Consider the following 21981-nt stretch of genomic DNA (forward strand, 5'->3'; position numbering starts at 1 on the left):
TGCCATAAAACTATCAGCAGATTTTTCACCAGAAATTTTTATTTCAGGCAAGAAAGGCATGAGTTGATATATTTAAAGTGCTGAAAGAAAAAAAATCTGCTAACTGAAAATACTATACCTGGATTTTTTATATATATATATATATATTTTTTTTTTTTTAACAAAGGAGAGATAAGATTTTTCTCAGACAAGCAAATGCTGAGGGAGTTCATTACCAATGAACCTGCCTTACAAGAAGTGCTGAAGGGATTAGGTTGAAATGAAAGAATGCTGACCAGCAGTCTCACAGCTTAAGAAAGTATGAAACTCATTGGTAAAGGAAAATATATAAACAAATACAGAATACTGTATTACCATAATGGTGGTGGGTAAATAACTTTCAATTATAGCATTAAAAGTAATTATAACTAAAGAAATACTAAAAGATATGCAATATTAATATATGTAAGTTGTGAAATTAACATAAAATGCATGTGAGAGGGAAAGTTAAAGTGTAAAAAGTTTTTGCATGTGATGTAACTTGTTATATGCTTAGAACATACTGTTATAAAATATTTTTATGTAAGCCCTAAAGGTAAGAAAGAAGAAAAGCTAAAGAAGTTAGAGAAAAATGAGGTGAAAGAAATTTCAAAGAAAAAAATAACACTAATAGAAAACAACTAACAATATGTCAATAATAAATCCTTCCCTGTCAATAATTACTGTAAATGTAAACCGATTGCATTTCCCAATCCAATCCAATAGAGGAGTGAATGGATTAAAAAACTATGACCTAAGAAATTCACTTTAGATTTAAGGACACACATAGACTGAATGTGAAGGGATGGGAAAAGACATATTGAATGTCTATTCAATATGTTACCTTTTGGTAACATATTGTTACCTATTGGTAACATTTTGGTTACCTTTTGGTAACCAAAAGGGATCATGAGTGGTTATACCTATATCCAACTAAATAGATTTTAAGTCAAAACTTGTCACAGATGACAAAGAAGAACATTAAACATTGACAAAAGGGTTAATCTATCAGGAAGATATAATAAGTATATGTGCACTCCCTTACAGATCTCCTAGATATATAAAGCAAACATTTACTGATCTGAATGGAGAAATGGACAGCAATACAGTAATAGTAAAAGACTCAATCCCCCACTTTCAATGATGGACAGAACATTCAGACAGAAGACAAATAAGGAAACAGAGGACTTGCATAATACTATAGATCAAATTGATCTGACATACACAAAACATTCTAACCAATGGCAGCAAAAGACACATTCTTCTCAAGTGCACATGCACCTTTCTCAAGGAGAGATCACATGTTAGGTCACAAAACAAGGGTTTAAAACTTTAAGAAGACTGAAATCATACCAAATATATTTTCTTACCACAATGGAATAAAATTAGAAGGAATAAATACCATAAGAAAAACTGGAAAATTCAAACATAAATGGAAATTAAACAACAATCTTGAACAACCATTCAAGCATCAAAAAAAAACCATTTAAAAAAATAAATATTACTTTGAAACAAATGAAAATAAAAAACATGCATAAAAAATTATGGGCTGTATTTAAAGGAGTAATAAAAGGGGAGATTGTAAAAATACTCATGTTAAAAATATCTCAAATAGGCATCCTAAATTTCCATCTCATGGAAATAGAAAAAGAAGAACAAACTAGCCCATAGTTAACAGAAAGAAGTAAATAACAAAAATTAGGCCAGAAATAAATAAAATAGAGAATATAAAAATAATAGAAAAAGATCAGTGAAACCAAAAGTTGAGTTTTGAAAAGATAAACAAAATGGACAATCCCTTAGCTAGACTAAGGAAAAATGGTAGAAGACACAAATAAATAATATCTAAAATGAAAGAAGAGACATTATGACTGATGTCACATAAATAAAAAGGATCACAAGACAGTACCATGAACAATTATATGTCAAAAAACTGAATAACCTGGAATAAATGTATATATTTCTAGAAACTTCTAAGCCTAAATAATGCAGAAATATAATGTGAACAGACCTATAAGAAGTACTAATACAGGAGTTAAGAAGAAATTACTTAGGTAGATAGTGAGGGTATGGAGGTTTCTCAAAAAGTAAGAAATATAACTATCATATGATCTAGCAATACAACTGCTAGGTATTTTATCCAAAATAATATCAAGATCTCAAAGAGATTTTAGCACTCGTATGTCAATTGTAGCACTATTTACAATAGCCAAAATGTGGAAATACTCTAAATGGCCTTTCAAAGATGAATATAGTATATACATCCAATAAAATAGTATTTAGCCTTAAAAAAGGAGGAAATTCTACAAGGCATAACACCGTAGATGAACCTTGAGGACATTACGCTCAATGAAGCAAACCAGTCACAGAAAGAGAAACACTACATTATTCCACTTATATGAAATCTCTAAATAGTCAAATTCATAGAATTGAAAAGTGAAATGGTGGTTACCATGGTCTGGGGGGAGCAGGAAAGGAGGAGTTGCTCATCAGCAGGAATAAAGTTTCAGTAAAACAAGATGAATAAGCTCCAGAGATCTGCTGTACAACATTGCATCTATAGTTAATAATAATGTATCATACAATTAAAAATATAAGGAAGTAGGTCTCATGTCTTAACATGAGATTGGTAGTTCTTACCAAGCTAACATGAAATATATAAAATAAACCATATAGAACGTTGTTAATAACATCGGCTCTCAGTGGAACTCCAGAGTATCTAATTTTGAGCAAACTCTGGAAACATGCACTTTAAGCAACTGAGTAATGATTGCGGGTGGCTCCTATACCTAACTTTGTGGTTTACTTCTAGAAGGAAAATGCTGTAGACCTAACATACAAATCTAATGAGGTAGATATCCCTTTCTTCTTTCACAATCTTCATATTCACTTGTCACACTCTTCATTACTCAAATAACTGACAAATATTTGTTTTATCGCTTCTGACCCTTTGGAATCTTTGTGTTATGTGTCTTGTTTCTGGATTTCTTTCTTTCTTTCACAGTCTTTAAAAGCTCATGTGTCTACTTGAATAAACTTGTGGTTGATAAGTCTTTGTATATGCCTTTCATCATTTCTAGGATGCGTTAGCACGAAGTACCCTGGCAACCACAGTATCAACTACAAAGTCAGAAAGTAAGTATGTCATATTCCATTCCGGCCCTCAGTGTTTCCCTATAAAACACTCTCTCCTGGTCTCACTACACTTTTGGGCATTCAATACATATTCATTAGGCACTGAATGTCTTGAAAATTTCTGACATATGTCACCATCCTAACTATTACTTTGATCTGTTTTTGGACAATGGAAAAGTACTTCAATTTCAGAAAGCATATTTGAACTCTAACGCTTATGTAGCTCATCAGTGGCCTGAAAACCCCTTGGCAGATCCCCAGCAATTATGTCTATTCCACCAGCTGTAGGTTTTAATAACACAATTTCTAATTATCTAAATATTAAATTAACTAAATATATAGCTCACCTGCCCCATATAACTGAATGATATTTGTTTACATATATTTATGAGTATTTTTAAACACAAGTCTTTTATTTTTATTTTCTATGAACATTGTCATGTCAAATTCCAAGAAAGTAGAGGTTGAAAAATAATGTTTATGCTGGTAGACAAATAGAAAAAGCTAACACTTCTATACATTCAAATGAATTTATCAACCTGCCTTACACCATAAGAGAGGTAAAGAGGTGATATTAATTTTTTCATAAATGTTCATGTACTATAGAAAGGATATAAGTGAAATACAGGGAAGACTTTAAGCTTTATTCTCTGAGGGAATATGTTATAGTCTTCTTTCCTTTTTAAATAATCAAGTGTTTCCGCCAGGCACTCTTGGAAGGCTGAGGTGGGCAAATTGCCTGAGCTCAGGAGTTGGAGACCAGCCTGGGCAAAATGGTGAAACCCCATCTCTACAAGAAATAAAAACAATTAGCCAGGCATGGTGGCGTGCACCTGTAGTCTCAGCTACTTAGGGGGCTGAGGCGGGTGGATCGCTTGAGCCCAGGCTGCAGTGAACCATGTTTGCACCACTGCACTCGTCTGGGCAACAGAGTGAGACCCTGTCTCCAAAAACAAAACAAAACAAAAAGTATTAAAGAAAGTATATAAGAATGAAGTGTTTCAAAGGGATACACTATAAGTAGAATAGGGCTAGGATTTGTTGGTGTGGATCATATCCACAGGCTCTTCTGGCCTGCATTCACAGAGGTAGGACATGCATTCCATGATAGAGTGAATTCTACTGACAGGGAATGGCGGAAATTGAAGAGGATTGTTTATGTCTCCATAGGAATGCTTTGAGTCTACCTGATCACTGCAAAACACCATATTGACTTTGTATAAGTAATGAGGAACTTCATTTTTTGTTTTTATTTTTTAATGAATTATTAGCAAAGTTTACTCCTGTGAAAAAGAGGTGGAGATAGCCAGATGCTTACATACCATAGTTTTAGGAGTATTACTAAAAGTATTATTATAAAACGTTACCTCCTGTAATCTAAATTTAGTCTTTGGTCATTTCTTGCCTGGGAAATTTACAACAATATTTCTAACTGGTTTGTGTGACTCTGATCTCTCTACTCTACATTTCTTCCCACAGACAGGAATAGGTAGATTTCTGAAGAAAAGTTGTAATCAGGTTTAAAAGCTGCAGGGAAACCCCATCGTCTGATTGAGAAAATAAAATGTCCAAATTGAGTTAAGTGATTTTTTAATATGTATCTCCTGCCTATTATTAATTAACTTATTCATAAATTTTTCTAAGTGCCTGGTATGTCCTAGCCTGTGCATCACCAGAGCTACTAGCCATAACAAACCACTTCAAATTTAATGCAACACATATTTTGCAATCCTTCTGTCTTTCCTGACATAGCCCCTCTTTCTGAAGTTATCTTTTACTTTCATTGTTCATCACTTCCACATTAGACATATATCTTATTATTTGCAAAGCTCAAAATAATGTAATCTATGTGTGTTTGAATCAGTTTCTTTGCTTTACCTAAAAGACTAAAAATGTATTAGTCTTACTAATTTTTTTAATTATAAGGTAATATATTTTGTTGCCAAAAAAGGGGAGGTAGCATATAGAAGAGTAATAGAATGTCCTGCACTATTAATTTTCCCACAATACTTTTAATGTGCATTTTGCTTATTAATAGTATACATACATAAAATATATAAATCATGAACCTACAGCTTTGTAAACTTTCACAAATTCAGCACACACAGAAATCAGGAATCATATCAAGGAAGAGTCCAGTAGCACCAAACCAACAGTTCCTTATTTCTTCTGATTGTTACTCCTCCTCAAGAGTAACCACTACCCTGATTCTTATTAGCTTGGCTTAATTTTGTCTCTTTTGAGCTTTTTGGAATAAAATACTACAATTCCCTTGTGTCTGCCTTCTTTTTTTTTTTTTTTTTTTGGGCGGAGTCTAGCTCTGTTGCCCAGGCTGGAGTGCAGTAGCGCGATCTCGGCTCACTGCAAGCTCCGCCCCCTGGGTTCATGCCATTCTCCTGCCTCAGCCTCCCAAGTAGCTGGGAATATAGGCGCCCCCCACTACGCCCGGCTAATTTTTTGTATATTTAGTAGAGACGGGGTTTCACCGTGTTAGCCAGGATGGTCTCGATCTCCTGACCTCGTGATCCACCTGTCTCAGCCTCCCAAAGTGCTGGGATTACAGGCGTGAGCCACCGTGCCTGGCCGTGTCTGCCTTCTTTTGCTCAGCATTATTATTATGAAATTCATCAATGACTCTGCATGCATTTGTGTATATATAAATACATATATAAATACATACACACATACATATTTCTTTGGAGTCTAGACCAGGAAATAGAAATGCTAGGTATACATAAGGTGAGTTTTAGTGGATATTGCCACTTAAAAGTGATTGAATCAATTTACATTCACAATAGCTGCTTTGAGTTTCCTGTGCTGAAGGTTGATTGAATACAGGTCTGTTGTACATATTTCTCATACTTATGGGATCAGTGTGCTATCTAGGGCCTTTACTTCTTATGGCATTGGAAGAAATGCAAAAGGGATGAGTGGAACCATACATTGTCTCTTCAGGCTGTAGTTGAGAGTGGTCATACTATCACTTCTGTTCACATTTCATTGTACAAATCAAATCACATAGTCAAGCCCCAACATCAGTAAGTGCCACATCTTTAGTGGAAAGAGCTGGAAAATCATGTAACAAATGTGAATACAGAGAAACATTGGGAATAACAATGCACCATAGCATAGTTTGCTCTCTTGATAACACTTATTTATATTCCTTCCATACAGGGAATGCCTTTACACCCCAAGACATGCTAAATTCCTGTCTAATCCTTTTATTAAGCGCAAAGGCTAGAATTCTATGCCTTATAACAGGTCAGCATTTTTCTCCCGCTGAATCTTTGGGGGAAAAAAGAAGTCTACTCTTAAATACCTAACACAGGAACAAAATGATCACAATAAACAATTACATTTAAAAGAGAGATGAGGCTGGGCAAGGTGGCTTACGCCTGTAATCCCTACATTTTGGGAGGCCGAGGTGGGTGGATCATGAAGTCAGGAGTTCAAGACGAGCCTGGCCAACATAGTGAAACCCCGTCTCTACAAAAAACACAAAAATTAACCAGGCATGGTGGTGCGTGCCTGTAGTCCCAGCTACTCGGGAGGCTGAGGCAGGAGAATCACTTGAATCCAAGAGTTGGAGGTTGCAATGAGCCGAGATCACACCACTGCACTCCCACTTGGGCAACAGAGTGACACTTCATCTCAAAAAAAAAAAAAAAAGATGAATAGGATATTTATAACAATCACTGTTTTTTATAAATTCTGGAATCTCAGTGAACAAATATTGAGTCTGGCTGTTCTTTGGCTATGAAACGTTCCTTGACTCTGAATCTGCTCACTGAGGTGGCTCCCAAGTCCATTTGTCTCTATAACTCTTGGATCAACCACTGGGAGATACTTTACCCACCCCCACTATTTTTGTTATTCATTTGCAAAGAAGCATTATAAAATATTTTATCGTTGGAGATTGAGATGGTTTCTCAGGCTGTTTCATGGCTACAGAAATGTAGGAGTCAAAAGATGTTAAACCTGAATAGTAGTTTTAGTCTTCACAGTCCAAACTAGGTATGCTTTTGCTGATACAATTCTTTTCAATTTTGGGGGGTTTTGTTTGCAACTTTACACAACAAAAACACATTCACAATTAAGAAACGAGTCTTCAACTGAGACTTGTTTATGGGTCTGTTAGGCATATCAGGCTTCTGTTTATCTTTTTAGCAAAAGTGATCTACTGGTGGCTCCCTTGATTCTCTGAGAGGTCTTAATAAAGAATGTGAGGGCTATGGCCTTGTCCTGGTTTATGTTTCCATGCTGTATCCTAAGAAGCATGCCTTATATTTTCCATCTAGGATAAATGTTAATTTCACGGAGTTTTGTTGTCTGTGGAGACGGAAGACGACCAAACAAAAAAAGTTGTTTTTCACCTGAGCAACTTCCAGAAAGTTTTGACTCTCTATGGATCCTCTCAATTCTATTTATAAGCAACCAATTGTTCTCTGAGCTCATCTCTTTCTCGGAGCACTTTGTCATAGCTGGCAAAATTTAGCTCATTTTTTTCCTTTTTTTTTACTTTCTGTGGAGAATCCTCTTTACACAAGACCAAACGTCCTTTAGGTGAACTAACTTCTAAGTTATCACAGACAAGAGCTACAAATGGTTTTTCCTTTATATAACATGGATTTCCATTTTGTCTTACTTTCTGTCAGTTTCCTTACCATTTTCCCAGACTCATGCAATAGTTTCCTTAAAACCTTTCTCCTGAACCCAAAGTTAACTGTCATTTTTTTACAGCTATATTATACTTCTAGGTACATCATTCTGTATCACCTAAATATTGATGGAACTATATTGCATAATGAACCACCCCAAATATCAGTCGCTTATAACAATAATGACTTATTCTTACTTATATGTCTGTGAGTCAACTGGAAGTTCAAGAGTCTAAGCAGTGTTTTACTGGGCTTGCTCCCAAGATGCACATTGGCATCAGATGCACTGTACATGTCTATAAGTTTTCTGTACCAGTGGGACAGCTGAGTCATGTTCTTATGACACAAATAGAAATGTAATAGAGTAAGACAAACATGTGATATGCCTTAATCCTAGAATCCAAATCCACATGCTATCAGTTCTGACAACACTCAATAAGCCAAAGAAAGTCAGAGTCCAATCTCAGCATCAGTGGGACCAAAAAATATATTTTGGCATTAATGAGAAGTGCAAAGTCATATGATGAATAAAGAATTTGAAGCAATAATACAATTTTATCCATTTTATCTTTTTATTAGCAGAAGTTCTTAATTTTGATGCAGTCTATTTTATTCTTCCTTATTCTTCAGTTGCTACTGCTTTTTATGCCCTGTTTTGGAAGTCTGCCCATCCCAAGTTCATGAAACTATTATCCTATAATTTACTCTAAAAGCTTTGCAGTTTTATGCTTTGTATTTAGATCTTAAATCCAAGTGGAACTGATTTACTGTTTGGCATAAAATAAGGGTCTAAATGTATTTATTTTTTTCATATGGATAGTCAATTGACCCAACATCATGAATATGCAAGACTGTCCTTCATCCAGCGCACTACAGTGTTATGTATATTAAAAATAAAATAAAAACAGGTGACTGTATGCAAATCTGTTTCTGAGTTCTCTTCTCTATTCCAAAATTATAATTTTTAATGCTTATGCCAATATCACATTGTCTTCATAACTATAGATCTGAATGTCTTGTTACATGTAGGTCATCTAGTTTTACTCTTTATCAATATTGCCTTTGCTATTCTTGATCCTCAATATAAATTTTAGAATCCTTGTATCAATAATCATGTCCCCCCCAACATATACATACAATCTCTGGAGTTTTAAATGGGTTAACATTAAATTTATCAAATGGTTTTAAGAAAGTTGATATAGTTACCATATATGAGTCTTCCAATGCATAAACATGTTATGCTTAATTTATATATTCTTTAATGTCTCTTGGGAGTTATCATAGTTTTCAGTGTAAAATTATTATATAGTCTTCTTTAGTTTTATCCCTTTTTGATAATTTTGTTGTGTTATAGAAATGACATTTTTATAAAATATTATTTTCAATTTTTGTATTACTAATTTATAAAAATATAGTTTCATACTTTTTCTACCTATTATGAATACATTCATAATATTTTATCAAATCCCTATTATGCTCTAGGCTGTATATAATTTAGCCTTCAGCTATGTTTTCTCCACTTTTTTCTTAATAATATAAAACTGTTATACATATTTTAATAAAATCTTATTTTCAACTGTTATATTACTTATTTAAAATATGTATTAGTCCATTCACATGCTGCTATAAGGACATACCAAAGACTTGTAATTTATAAAGGAAAGAGGTTTAATTGACTCACAGTTCCACAGGGCTAGGGAGGCCTCAGGAAACTTACAATCATGACAGAAAAGGAAGCAAACATGTCCTTCTTCACAAGGTGACAAGAGAGAAAATAATGAGAGAAGGTGGGGAAAGCCCCTTAGAAAACCATCAGATCTCATGAGAATTTACTATCACAAGAACAGCATGAGGGTAGTCACCCTCATGATTCAATTACCTTTCACCAGGTTCCTCCTACTACACGTGGGGATTATGGGAACTATAATTCAAGATGAGCATTGGGTGGAGACTCAGCTAAATCATATCAAAAGATAAATTCGATGTTTTAAATAGACCTATTCTCAATCTTATAATCAAAAATTAATGCTAATTGTGCAGCTGTTGGTTATTTCAGGGTTTCTACTTATTTGGTCATGTTATCTTGAAATGATGGCAATTTTATTTATTCTATTCAAATACTTAGGAATTCAAAATGTTTCTTGCTTTATTTCTATTTTGTTTAATAGTGCTATACCAGCTTTATACTATGAATAGTATCTACTTTTCCTTATTGTTGCATTCAATCTTTATACGTACTTATATTTAAAGACTCCTTATCATTTGCATTTCACAGTCCTCACCAGTTTTTATTAAGTCTGACAATCTTAGCCTTTAAATTGGAGCACTTAATAAATTTACATTTAATTTAATGCCTGTTTTAGTTGAATTTATATGGTAGCCATGAGAATGTGCCTCTAGGTACTCTTACTACAAGGAGTGTAATTGACCAGGGGCAAAGCTTTTGTGCTCTGAAATCAACATATATGCTTAGAGGAAAACCTCCCATGAGCTTTTCCCAGGGAGCAACAGAGAGTGGTTAAGTCGGGCTCACTCCTGGGAGATGTGGGACTCCTCTGGCATGTGACTCAACTTGAGCATGCCTCAATGACTTTGACAAATTTTCAGTCTAAGACGCTTTCTCACAGATTCTCTTACTTCCTTTCTTCTCTTCTTCACTAGAGATCAGACTTGCCCCATGATCTGATGGTGCTCTCAAATTCTCCAACCCCTCTCCCCCACCCCAGTTTCTTTCTCAGGTGTGTTTCTCGTGGTAAATTTCTTGCCATTTAATTCTCTCTTGGCAGCTGCTTCTTAGAGAACCTGAACTGACTGTTTTATCTACTATCATTCTATTTTTCTTTTATTTGTCCACCTGTTTTTATGTTCTTTATCATACTTGCATAATTTGGATTACAAAAATTATTATTCCATTCAATGATTACAACTTAATACATATAAATTATTTGCTATAACTTAGGTAGTTAACCATATGGCTTATAACATGAATCCCTGATTTATCTTGACTTAGTATAATCCAATGCAAATGATTACATTTAACACTGTTGATAATATTAAAATTTTAGTAACTTTTAACTTCATCTACAACCCATCTCCATTTCTGTGTGATTGTTGCACTGAATATTTTACCTAGTTAATACTTAATAAGCCTTATTGAGATATAATTTATATACAATAAAAATTTACCAGTGGTGGGTTTGCAATGAGACATATTTTGACAAGTGTCAGCCATCATATAACCACCATCACATTCATGTTATAAAAGATTCCTATCAGTCCCTTATTTTTTTGTTGTTATAAATCTTCTCTTCCTGCCTCTAATTCTTTGTGATGACTGATCTGCTTTTTGTCAATCGAATTGCCTTTTTTTTTTTGCATTTCATGTAAATGGAATCATAAAATACATAGTCTTTGTCTTCTGGCCTTTCTCCTCTTAGGAAAATACCTTTGATATTTATTCATGTTATTAAGTGTAATGGTGGTTTTTTGTGTGTATTTTCTTAGGCTTTAATCATCTCTATTGAAAAGTAAAATCACAGTCTCACACTTGCTTCTTTGATGGTAGTGCTTTTTTTCTTTTCTGGAAGATTTTAAGATTTACTCTTTGCCTTTGATTTTTAGTGGTCTTCTTATGATGAGCCTATGGTTTTGTTTTGTTTCATTTTTGTTTTTTGTTTGTTGTCTTTGTATTTATTCATGTTGAAATTTTCAAAGATTCTTAAACCTGTACATTGATACATGTCATAGTTTTGGAAAACTATTGGCCATTATCTCTTCAAATAGTGCTTCTGACCCATTTTACTGTGCCCTTCTCCTGGGAGTCCAATTACATAGATAGTAGGGGTATTCTTTGAGTTCCATGTGTCTGTATTCTTATTCTATGGTATAGTTTCAGTTTGGATTATATAATAAAACATGTCTTCCAATTTACTTATTCTGGAACTAATTAATCTAACCTAGTATTAAAGCATCCAATGAATTAAAAATTTTAGATATTATTCATCAGTTCTAGATTTTTGATTTGATTATCTTTTAAGGATTCCAGTTGTCTTGTGGAATTATTTATTGCTGTCTATTTTCTTCATCATTTTCTTGATTGATTTAAACATATTATTTCAAAGTCATTGTCCATTGACTCCAATATCTTGATCACCTATAAGTCTACTTTTATAGTCCTTTTTTTTTCTATTGGTGTGTGTCCTATTTTTTTAAATGGAATCTCAAATGCTAGTTTAAAAACGTAAAGGTTATTGATGATCTTACCTTTCTTAAGAGTGGATTCACTCGTTTCTGCACTAGGCAGACAGGGTGAAGAATAATCAGAGTAATCAATTTGTGGGTGGTGCTGAGTCAAAGCCAGACTGAAGCCCTGGTAAGACTGAACCCTCTTTAGTTTTGCTCTTTTCTTTCTAAAATTTTTACTAAGAGTCTTTTGTGTACTGTGGGGTCCAGTCTTTTGCTACATGACAAGCCAATCTTTCTCTCTTTTTTTTTTTTTTTTTTTTTTTTTTGAGATGGATTCTTGCTCTGTGGCCCAGGCTGGAGTGTAGTGGTGCAATCTCGGCTCATTGCAAGCTCCGCCTCCCGGGTTCACGCCATTCTCCTGCCTCAGCCTCCCAAGCAGCTGGGACTGCAGGCACCCGCCACCATGCCCAGCTAATTTTTTTTGTATTTTTAGTAGAGACAGGATTTCACTATTCACAGATGGTCTCAATCTCCTGACCTTGTGATCCGCCCACCTCAGCCTCCCAAAGTGCTGGGACTACAGGCGTGAGCCACTGTGCCTGGCCAACAAGCCAATCTTTCTGTTCTGCTTTTCAGCTGAGTTTTGTTTAAGTTGTGGCCCCTGTATTAGTCTGTTTTCATGCTGCTGATAAAGACATACCTGAGACTGGGAAGAAAAAGAGGTTTAAATGGACTTACAGTTTCACATGGTTGGGGAGGACTCAGAATCATAGCTGGAGGTGAAAGCCACTTCTTACATGGTGGCAGCAGGAGAAAAATGAGAAAGATGCAAAAGTGGAAATCCCCAATAAAAACATCAGATTTTGTAAGACTTATTCAATACCACAAGAACAGTATGAGGGAAACCTCCCCCATGATTAAATTATTTCCCACTGGGTTCCTCCCACAACATGTAGGAATTATGGGAGTACAATTCAAGATAAGATTTAGGTAGGGACACAGCCAAACCATATTATTTCACCCCTGGCCCCTGCAAATCTCATGTCCTCACATTTCAAAACAAATCATGCCTTCCCAACATTCCCCCAGAGTCTTAACTCATTTCAGCATTAACCCAAAAGTCCACAGTCCAAAGTCTCATCCGAGACAAGTCAAGTCCCTTCTGCCTATGAGCCTGTAAAATCAAAACTAAGCTAGTTACTTCCTAGATACAATGGGGGTACAGGTATTGGGTAAATACAGCCATTCCAAATGGGAGAAATTGGCCAAAACAAAGGGGTTATAGGGCCAATGCAAGTCTGAAATCCAGTGGGGCAATTAAATCTTAGAGCTCCAAAATTATTTCCTTTGACTCCAGGTCTCACATCCAGGTCATGCTGATGCAAGAGGTGGGTTCCCATGGTCTTCATCAGCTCAGCCCCTGTGGCTTAGCAGGGTATAGATAGCCCCTCAATCCTGGCTGCTTTCACAGGCTGGCATTGAGTGTCTGCAGCTTTTCCAGATGCACAGTGCAAGCTGTCATTGGATCTATCATTCTGGGGTCTGGAGAACAGTGGGCCTCTTCTCACAGCTCCACGAGGCAATGCCCCAGTAGGGACTCTGTGTGGCTGTTCCCACCCCACATTTCTCTTCTGCACTGCCTTAGCAGAGATTCTTCATGAAGGCCCCACCCCTGCAGCAAACTTTTGCCTGGGCATCCAGGCATTTCCATACATCTTCTGAAATCTAGGTGGAGGTTCCCAAACTCCAATTCTTGACTTCTGTGCAACTTCAGGCTCAACACCTCAAGGAAGCTGCCAAGGCTTGGGGCTTTCACCTTCTGAAGTAACAGGTTGATCTGTACCTTGGCCCCTTTTAGTCATGGCTGGAGCAACTGGGACACAGGGCACCAAGTCCCTAGGCTGCACACACCACAGGGACCCTTGGCCCAGCGCATGAAATTATTTTCTCCTGGGCCTCCAGGCCTGTGATGGGAGGGGCTGCCCTGAAAACCTCTGACATGCCCTAGAGACATTTTCCCTATTGTCTTGGGGATTAACATTTGACTCCTCATTACTTATGCAGATTTCTACAGCTGGCTTGAATTTCTCCTCAAAAAATAGGGTTTTCTTTTCTACTGAATGGTCAGGCAGCAAATTTTCCCAACTTTTATGCTCTGTTTCTCTTTTAAAATGGAATGCTTTTAACAGCACCCAAGTCACTTCTTGAACACTTTTCTGCTTAGAAATTTCTTCCTCCAGATATCCTATATCATCTCTCTCAAGTTCAAAGTTCCACAAATCTCTAGGGCAGGGGCAAAATGCCACCAGTCTCTTTACCCTAAATCATCTCCCTCAAGTTCAAAGTTCCATAAATCTCTATGGCAGGGGCAAAATGCCACAAGTCTCTTTGCTAAAACATAATAAGAGTTGCCTTTGCTCCAGTTTCCAACAACTTCCTCATCGCTATCTGAGACCATCTCAGCCTGGACCTTATTGTTTGTGTCACTATCAGCATTTTTGTCAAACCCATTCAACAAATCTCTAGGAGATTCCAAACTTTCCCACATTTTCCTGTCTTCTTCTGAGCCCTACAAACTATTCCAACTTCTGCCTGTTACCCAGTTCCAAAGTTGCTTCACATTTTCAGATATCTTTTCAGCAACATCCTGCTCCCAGTACCAATTTACTGTATTAGTCTGTTTTCATGCTGCTGATAAAGACATACCTGACACTGGGAAGAAAAGGAGGTTTAATTGAACCTACAGTTCCACATGGCCGGGGAGGCCTTAGAATCATGGTGGGAGATGAAAGGCACTTCTTACCTGGCAGTGGCAAGAGAAAAATGAGGAAGATGCAAAAGCGGAAACCTCTGATAAACCCGTCAGATCTCAGGAGACTTATTCACTACCATGAGAAGAGTATAGGGGAAACCTATTCCATGATTCAAATGATCTCCCACTGGGTCCCTCCCACAACACAGGGGAATCATGGGAGTACAATTCAAAATGAGATTTGGGTGGGGACACAGCCAAATCATATCAGTCCCCTGCTCTTCAAACAAAACTAGACTTCAGCAAATATACTGAGAAGATAATTAACCATGGAAATCAGGTCTCTAATGTCTGCCAAAGCTCTACCATTTCTGACCCTATCAGCAAAGGCCTTTTGAGTTCTAACTCCTATATTTTTTGGCCCTCTTCCTATAGCCCAAATTATTAAATGTCTCCTGGGTAAAAGCAATTTCAGGGGGATAAGTTTATCTCTGATGGCCCTTCTCCAATGAGTCCTTCTTGTTCATGTTGTTGTCTGTTCACGGTATTCAGACAGATGATTTTCATATTTTGTTCAATTATTTTATTGCTATAGATGAGGATACTGGTTTAATATAAGTTACATTTTTCCACTCACAAGTAGAAAGCTTTTCTTCTATATAATTGAGTTTTAAAATCTATTTTCTTATACTTTATGGGAATTTTCCTATATGTGGCTATTTCCTTGAAGAGACTGAAACCATGAACATCTTGAAGAAATAAATCATCATTAATTGAATATTTTTTGTAATACATACAATTTTATACTTTCAGAGGTGGATTATACCAGATTCCTTTGGTCATCTAATAAATCACGTGAACTATGATGAGAAAAAAATTTTCACATGTGAACATACACTGAAATATTTGGATATAATTGTGGGTTCAATAACATATCCATCTCATGCATTTTTTGTCTAGGCTTTGGAGACCCTGGTCAAAAACCCCTACAAGGAAGTTATTAGGAAATGAGGTACTTATCTAGTTTCTACTGTCACACTTTTAGAGTCCTATATTATGACAAAGCATTATGTTTCTACAACTATAATTTTAATTTAAAGACCAAGTGAGTAGTAACAATACATTTAATGAGCATTTGTGAATTTTGGTTGGCCTACATTTAATTTTATATGCTGAAACCAGTTTAACTTTAAGAAAATTTTATCTTTACTTTTTGATGAATCAAGATACTTCATGTTACCATTACAAAAGTCAACAGATATCACGGAGGCTTCTTCTACCCCATAGGTGTTTTCCTCAATCAGTGCTTTCAAGAGGTTGGGCAATAACCTTAGTTTTATCAATTGACTCTTGTCTTCCAAGACTCTGATGTTAAGTTGAACAAGGCAATAATAGAATTTATAGTTAGAGTGTGTAAACTCTGGTATCAATGCCTGAAAGAGATTGAAGAACAAGTCCTGTTACTGAGACATGTTGAGTTTCCCAGTAGAATTTACTCCATGACCCTTTTAGAAGGTCCTCACCCTATCTTTACAATAATCTCTCCTATTTGCTTATTAAAGAGTCAACTAACATGCCCAAGTAAACACATTAACACATCATCAGGCATTAAGCCCTATCTTAACATAATTTATTATTGTTCACTTCCGGAGCAAGCAGGTCTTTGCTTTTTTTCTTCTTTTTTTTTTTTTTTTTTTTTTAATTATACTTTAAGTTCTTGGATACATGTGCACAACATGCAGGTTTATTACATAGGTATACATGTGCCGTGTTGGTTTGCTGCAACCATCAACTCGACATTTACACTAGGAAGTTCTCCTAATGCTATCCCTCCCCCTAACAGGCCCCAGTGTGTGATGTTCCCCACCCTGTGTCCAAGTGTTCTCGTTATTCAATTCCCACCTATGAGTGAGAACATGCAGTGTTTGGTTTTCTGTCCTTGTGATAGTTTGCTGAGAATGACGGTTACCATCTTCATCTGTGTCCCTGCAAAGGACCAGAACTCATCCTTTTTTATGGCTGTATAGTATTCCATGGTATATATGAGCCAAATTTTCTTTATCCAGTCTATCATTGATGGACATTTGGGTTGGTTCCAAGTCTTTGATATTGTGAATAGTGCCACAATAATCATATGTGTACATGTATCTTTATAGTAGCATGATTTATAATCCTTTGGGTATATACCCAGTAATGGGATCTCTGGGTCAAATGGTATTTCTAGTTCTAGATCCTTGAGGAATCACCACACTGTCTTCAACAATTGTTGAACTAATTTACACTCCCACCAACAGTGTAAAAGCATTTCTGTTTCTCCACATCCTCTCCAGCATCTGTTGTTTCCTGACTTTTTAATGATCGCCATTCTAACTGGCATGAGATGGCATCTCATTGTGGTTTTGATTTGCATTTCTCTGATGACCAGTGATAATGAGCATTTTTTTCATTTGTCTGTTGATGGCAGAAGTGTCTTTTTTTGAGAAGTGCCTGTTCATATCCTTTGCCCACTTTTTGATGGAGTTGTTTGTTTTTTTCTTTTAAATTTGTTTAAGTTCTTTGTAGATTGTGGATATTAGCCCTTTGTCAGATGGTTAGATTACAAAGATTTTCTCCCATTCTGTAGGTTGCCTGTTCCCTCTGATGGTAATTTCTTTTGCCATGCAGAAGCTCTGTAGTTTAATTAGATCCCACTTGTCTATTTTGGCTTTTGCTGCCATTGCTTTTGGTGTTTTAGTCATGAAGTCCTTGCCCATGCAAGGACTGCCTGAATGGTACTGCTTAGGTTTTCTTCCAGGGTTTTTCTGGTGTTAGGTCTAACATTTAAGTCTTTAATCCATCCTAAGTTAATTTTTGTATAAGATGTAAGGAAGGGATCCAGTTTCTGCTTTCTACATATGCCTAGCCAGTTTTCCCAGCACCATTTATTAAATAAGGAATCCTTTCCCCATTTCTTGTTTTTCTCAGTTTGTTAAAGATCAGATGGTTGTAGAGGTGTGGTGTTACTTCTGAGGCCTCTGTTCTGTTTCGTTGGTCTATATATCTGTTTTGGTACCAGTACCATGCTGTTTTGCTTACTGTAGCCTTGTAGTATAGTTTGAAGTCATGTAATGTGATGCCTCCAGCTTTGTTCATTTTGCTTAGGATTGTCTTGGCAATGGAGGCTCTTTTTTGGTTCTGTATGAACTTTAAAATATTTTTTTTTTCCAATTCTGTGAAGAAAGTCATTGGTAGCTTGATGGGGATGGCATTGAATCTATAAATTACCTTGGGCAGTATGGCCATTTCCACAATATTGATTCTTCCTGTCTATGATCATGGAATGTTCTTTCATTTGTTTGTATCCTCTTTTATTTTGTTCAGCAGTGGTTTGTAGTTCTCCTTGAAAAGGACCTTCATATCCTTTGTAAGTTGGATTCCTAGGTATTTTATTCTCTTTGTAGCAATTGTGAATGGTAGTTCACTCATGATTTGGCCCTCTGTTTGTCTCTTATTGGTGTATAGGGATGCTTGTGATTTTTGCACATTGATTTTGTATCCTGAGACTTTGCTGAAGTTGCTTCTCAGCTTAGGGAGATTTTGGGCTGAGACGATGAGGTTTCCTAAGTATACAATCATGTCATCTGCAAACAGGGACAATTTGACTTCCTTTTTTCCTAATTGAATATATTTTATTTCTTCCTCTTGCCTGATTGCCCAAGCCAGAACTTCAAACACTTTCTTGAATAGGAGTGGTGAGAGAGGGCATCCTTGTCTTGTGCCATTTTTCAAAGGGAATGCTTCCAGTTTTTGCCCATTCAATATGATCTTGGCTGTGAGTTTGTCATAAATAGCTCTTATTATTTGGAGATACGTTCCAACAATACTTAGTTTATTGAGACTTTTTAGTATGAAGGGCTGTTGAATTTTGTTGAAGGCCTTTTCTGCATCTATTGAAATAATCATATGTTTTTTGTCATTGGTTCTGTTTATGTGATGGGTTACATTTAGTAATTTGTGTATGTTGAACCAGCCTTGCATCCCAGGGATGAAGCTGACTTGATTGTGGTAGATAAGCTTTTTGATGTGGTGCTGGATTTGTTTTGCCAGTATTTTATTGAGGATTTTCACATCAATGTTCATCAGGGATATTGGTCTAAAATTCTCTTGCTTTGTTGTGTCTCTGCCAGGCTTTGCTATCAGGATGATGCTGGCCTCATAAAATGAGTTAGGGGGGATTCCCTCTTTTTCTATTGGTTGGAATAGTTTTGGAAGGAACGGAGCCAGCTCCTCTTTGTACCTCTGGTAGAATTCAGCTGTGAATCTATCTGGTCCTGGACTTTTTTTGTTGGTAGGCTATTAATTATTGCCTGAATTTCAGAGCCTGTTATTGGTCTATTCAGAGATTCATTCTTCTTCCTGGTTGAGTCTTGGGAGGGTGTATGTGTTGAGGAATTTATCCATTTCTTCTAGATTTTCTAGTTTATTTGCATAGAGGTGTTTATAGTATTCTCTGATGGTAGTTTGTATTTCTGTGGGATCGGTGGTGATATCCCCTTTATCATTTTTTATTCCGTCTATTTGATTCTTCTCTCTTGTCTTCTTTATCAGTCTTGATAGCTGTCTATCAATTTTGTTAATCTTTTCATAAAACCAGCTTCTAGATTCATTGATTTTTTGAAGGGATCTTTGTGTTTTTATCTCCTTCAGTTCTGCTCTGATCAAGTTATTTCTTGCCTTCTGCTAGCTTTTGAACATGTTTGCTCTTGCTTCTGTAGTTCTTTTAATTGTGATGTTACAGTGTCAATTTTAGATCTTTTCTGCTTTCTCTTGTGGGTATTTAGTGCTACAAATTTCCCTCTACACACTGCTTTAAATGTGTCCCAGAGATTCTGGTACATCATGTCTTTGTTCTCATTGGTTTCAAAGAACATCTTTATTTCTGCCTTCATTTTGTTATTTACCCAGTAGTCATTCAGAAACAGGTTGTTCTGTTTCCATGTAGTTGTGCGGTTTTGAGGGAGTTTCTTAATCCTGAGTTCTAATTTGATTGCACTGTGGTCTGAGAGACAGTTTGTTGTGATTTTTGTCCTTTTACATTTGCTGAGGAGTGCTTTACTTCCCATTATGTGGTCAATTTTAGAATAAGTGTGATATGGTGCTGAGAAAAATGTATATTCTGTTGATTTGGGGCGGAGAGTTCTGTAGATGTCTATTAGGTCTGCTTGGTGCAGAGCTGAGTTCAAGTCCTGGATATCTTTGTTAACCTTCTGTCTCATTAATCTGTGTAATATTGACGTGGGGTGTTAAAGTCTCCCATTGTTATTGTATGAGAGTCTAAGTCTCTTTGTAGGTCTCTCAGGACTTGTTTTATGAATCTGGATGCTCCTGGATTGGGTTCATATATATTTAGGATAGTTAGCTCTTCTTGTTGAATTGATCCCTTTACCATTATGTAATGACCTTCTTTGTCTCTTTTGATCTTTGGTGGTTTAAAGTCTGTTTTATCAGAGACTAGGATTGCACCCCCTGCTTTTTTTGTTTGTTTGTTTGTTTGCTTGCTTGCTTTCCATTTTCTTGGTAGATCTTCCTCCATCCCTTTATTTTGAGCCTATACATGTCTCTGCACATGAGATGGGTCTCCTGAATACAGCACACTGATGGGTCTTTCCCCATGCACACTGCTTGAAATGTCTCTATCCAATTTGTCTCTATCCAACTTGCCAGTCTATATCTTTTAATTTGGGCATTTATCCCCTTTACCTTTAAGGTTAATATTATTATGTCTGAATTTGATCCTGTCATTATGAGTTTAGCTGGTTATTTTGCTCGTTAATTGATGCAGTTTCTTCATAGCATCAATGGTCTTTAAAATTTGGCATGTTTTTGCAGTGGCTGGTACCAGTTATTCCTTTCCATATTTAGTGCTTCCTTCAGGAGCTCTTGTAAGGCAGGCCTGGTGGTGACAAAATCTCTCAACATTTGCTTGTCTATAAAGGATTTTATTTCTCCTTCACTTATGAAGCTTAGTTTGGCTGGATATGAAATTCTGACTTGAAAATTCTTTTCTTTAAGAATGTTGAATATTGGCCCCCACTCTCTTTTGGCTTGTAGGGTTTCTGCTGAGAGATCTACTGTTAGTCTGATGGGCTTCCCTTTGTGGGTAACCCAACCTTTCTCTCTGGCTGCCCTTAAAATTTTTTTCCTTCATTCCAACCTTGCTGAATCTGACAATTATGGGTCTTGGGGTTGCTCTTCTCGAGCATTATCTTTGTGGTGTTCTCTGTATTTCCTGAATTTGAATATTGGCCTGCCTTGCTATGTTGGGGAAGTTCTCCTGGATAATATCCTGAAGAGTGTTTTCCAACTTGGTTCCATTTTCCCTGTCACTTTCAGGTACACCAATCAAATGTAGATTTGGTCTTTTCACATTGTCCCATATTTCTTGGAGGTTTTGTTCATTTCTTTTCACTCTTTTTTCTCTAACCTTTTGTTCTCACTTTATTTCATTAATTTTATATTCAATCACTGATATCCTTTCTTCCACTTGATCGAATTGGTTATTGAAGCTTGTGCATGCATCACAAAATTCTTGTGTCATGGTTTTCAGCTCCATCAGGTCATTTAATGTCGTGTCTACACTGTTAGCCATTGATCTAACCTTTTTTCAAGGTTTTTACCTTCCTTGTGATGGGTTAGAAGATGCTCCTTTACCTCAGAGCAGTTTGTTATTACCGATCTTCTGAAGCCTACTTCTGTCAACTCGTCAAAGTTATTCTCCATCCAGCTTTGTTCTATTGCTGGTGAGGAGCTGTGATCCTTTGCAGGAGAAGAGGCACTCTGGTGTTTAGAATTTTCAGGTTTTCTGCTCTAGTTTCTCCCCATCTTTGTGGTTTTATCTACTTTTGGTCTTTGAGGTTGGTGACCTACAGATGGGGTTTTGGTGTAGGTGGCCTTTTTATTCATGTTGGTGCTATTCCTTTCTGTTCATTAGTTTTGCTTCTAACAGCCAGGTCCCTCAGCTGCAGGTCTATTGGAGTTTGCTGGAGGTCCACTCCAGTCCTTGTTTGCCTGGGTATCACCAGTGGAGGCTGCAAAACAACAAATATTGCAGAACAGCAATTATTGCTGCCTGATCCTTCCTAGGGAAGCTTTGTCCCAGACGGGCACCCACCTGTATGAGGCATCTGTTGGCCCCTACTGGGAGGTGTCTCCCAGTTAGGCTACATGGGGGTCAGGGACCCACTTGAGGAGGCA

At 36.6% G+C, this 21981-nt stretch overlaps 2 long non-coding RNA genes across 2 annotated transcripts in view; one reads left to right on the forward strand and one right to left on the reverse strand.

The window, feature by feature from the left end:
* LOC134740332 (uncharacterized) overlaps positions 1-21981 on the forward strand; it is a 200168-nt gene that overhangs the window by 150123 nt on the left and 28064 nt on the right. Inside the window, exon 5 of the long non-coding RNA XR_010127725.1 lies at positions 3099-3153. This is a non-coding gene — a long non-coding RNA (uncharacterized LOC134740332). The remainder of the gene's footprint in view (positions 1-3098; positions 3154-21981) is intronic.
* The window catches only part of LOC134740333 (uncharacterized), an 89478-nt gene that overhangs the window by 5932 nt on the left and 61565 nt on the right, over positions 1-21981 (reverse strand). The gene's annotated exons all lie outside the window — the stretch shown is intronic.

This window comes from Pongo pygmaeus, chromosome 9, assembly GCF_028885625.2.
Source record: "Pongo pygmaeus isolate AG05252 chromosome 9, NHGRI_mPonPyg2-v2.0_pri, whole genome shotgun sequence".
Classification (NCBI taxonomy): Eukaryota; Metazoa; Chordata; class Mammalia; order Primates; family Hominidae; genus Pongo; species Pongo pygmaeus.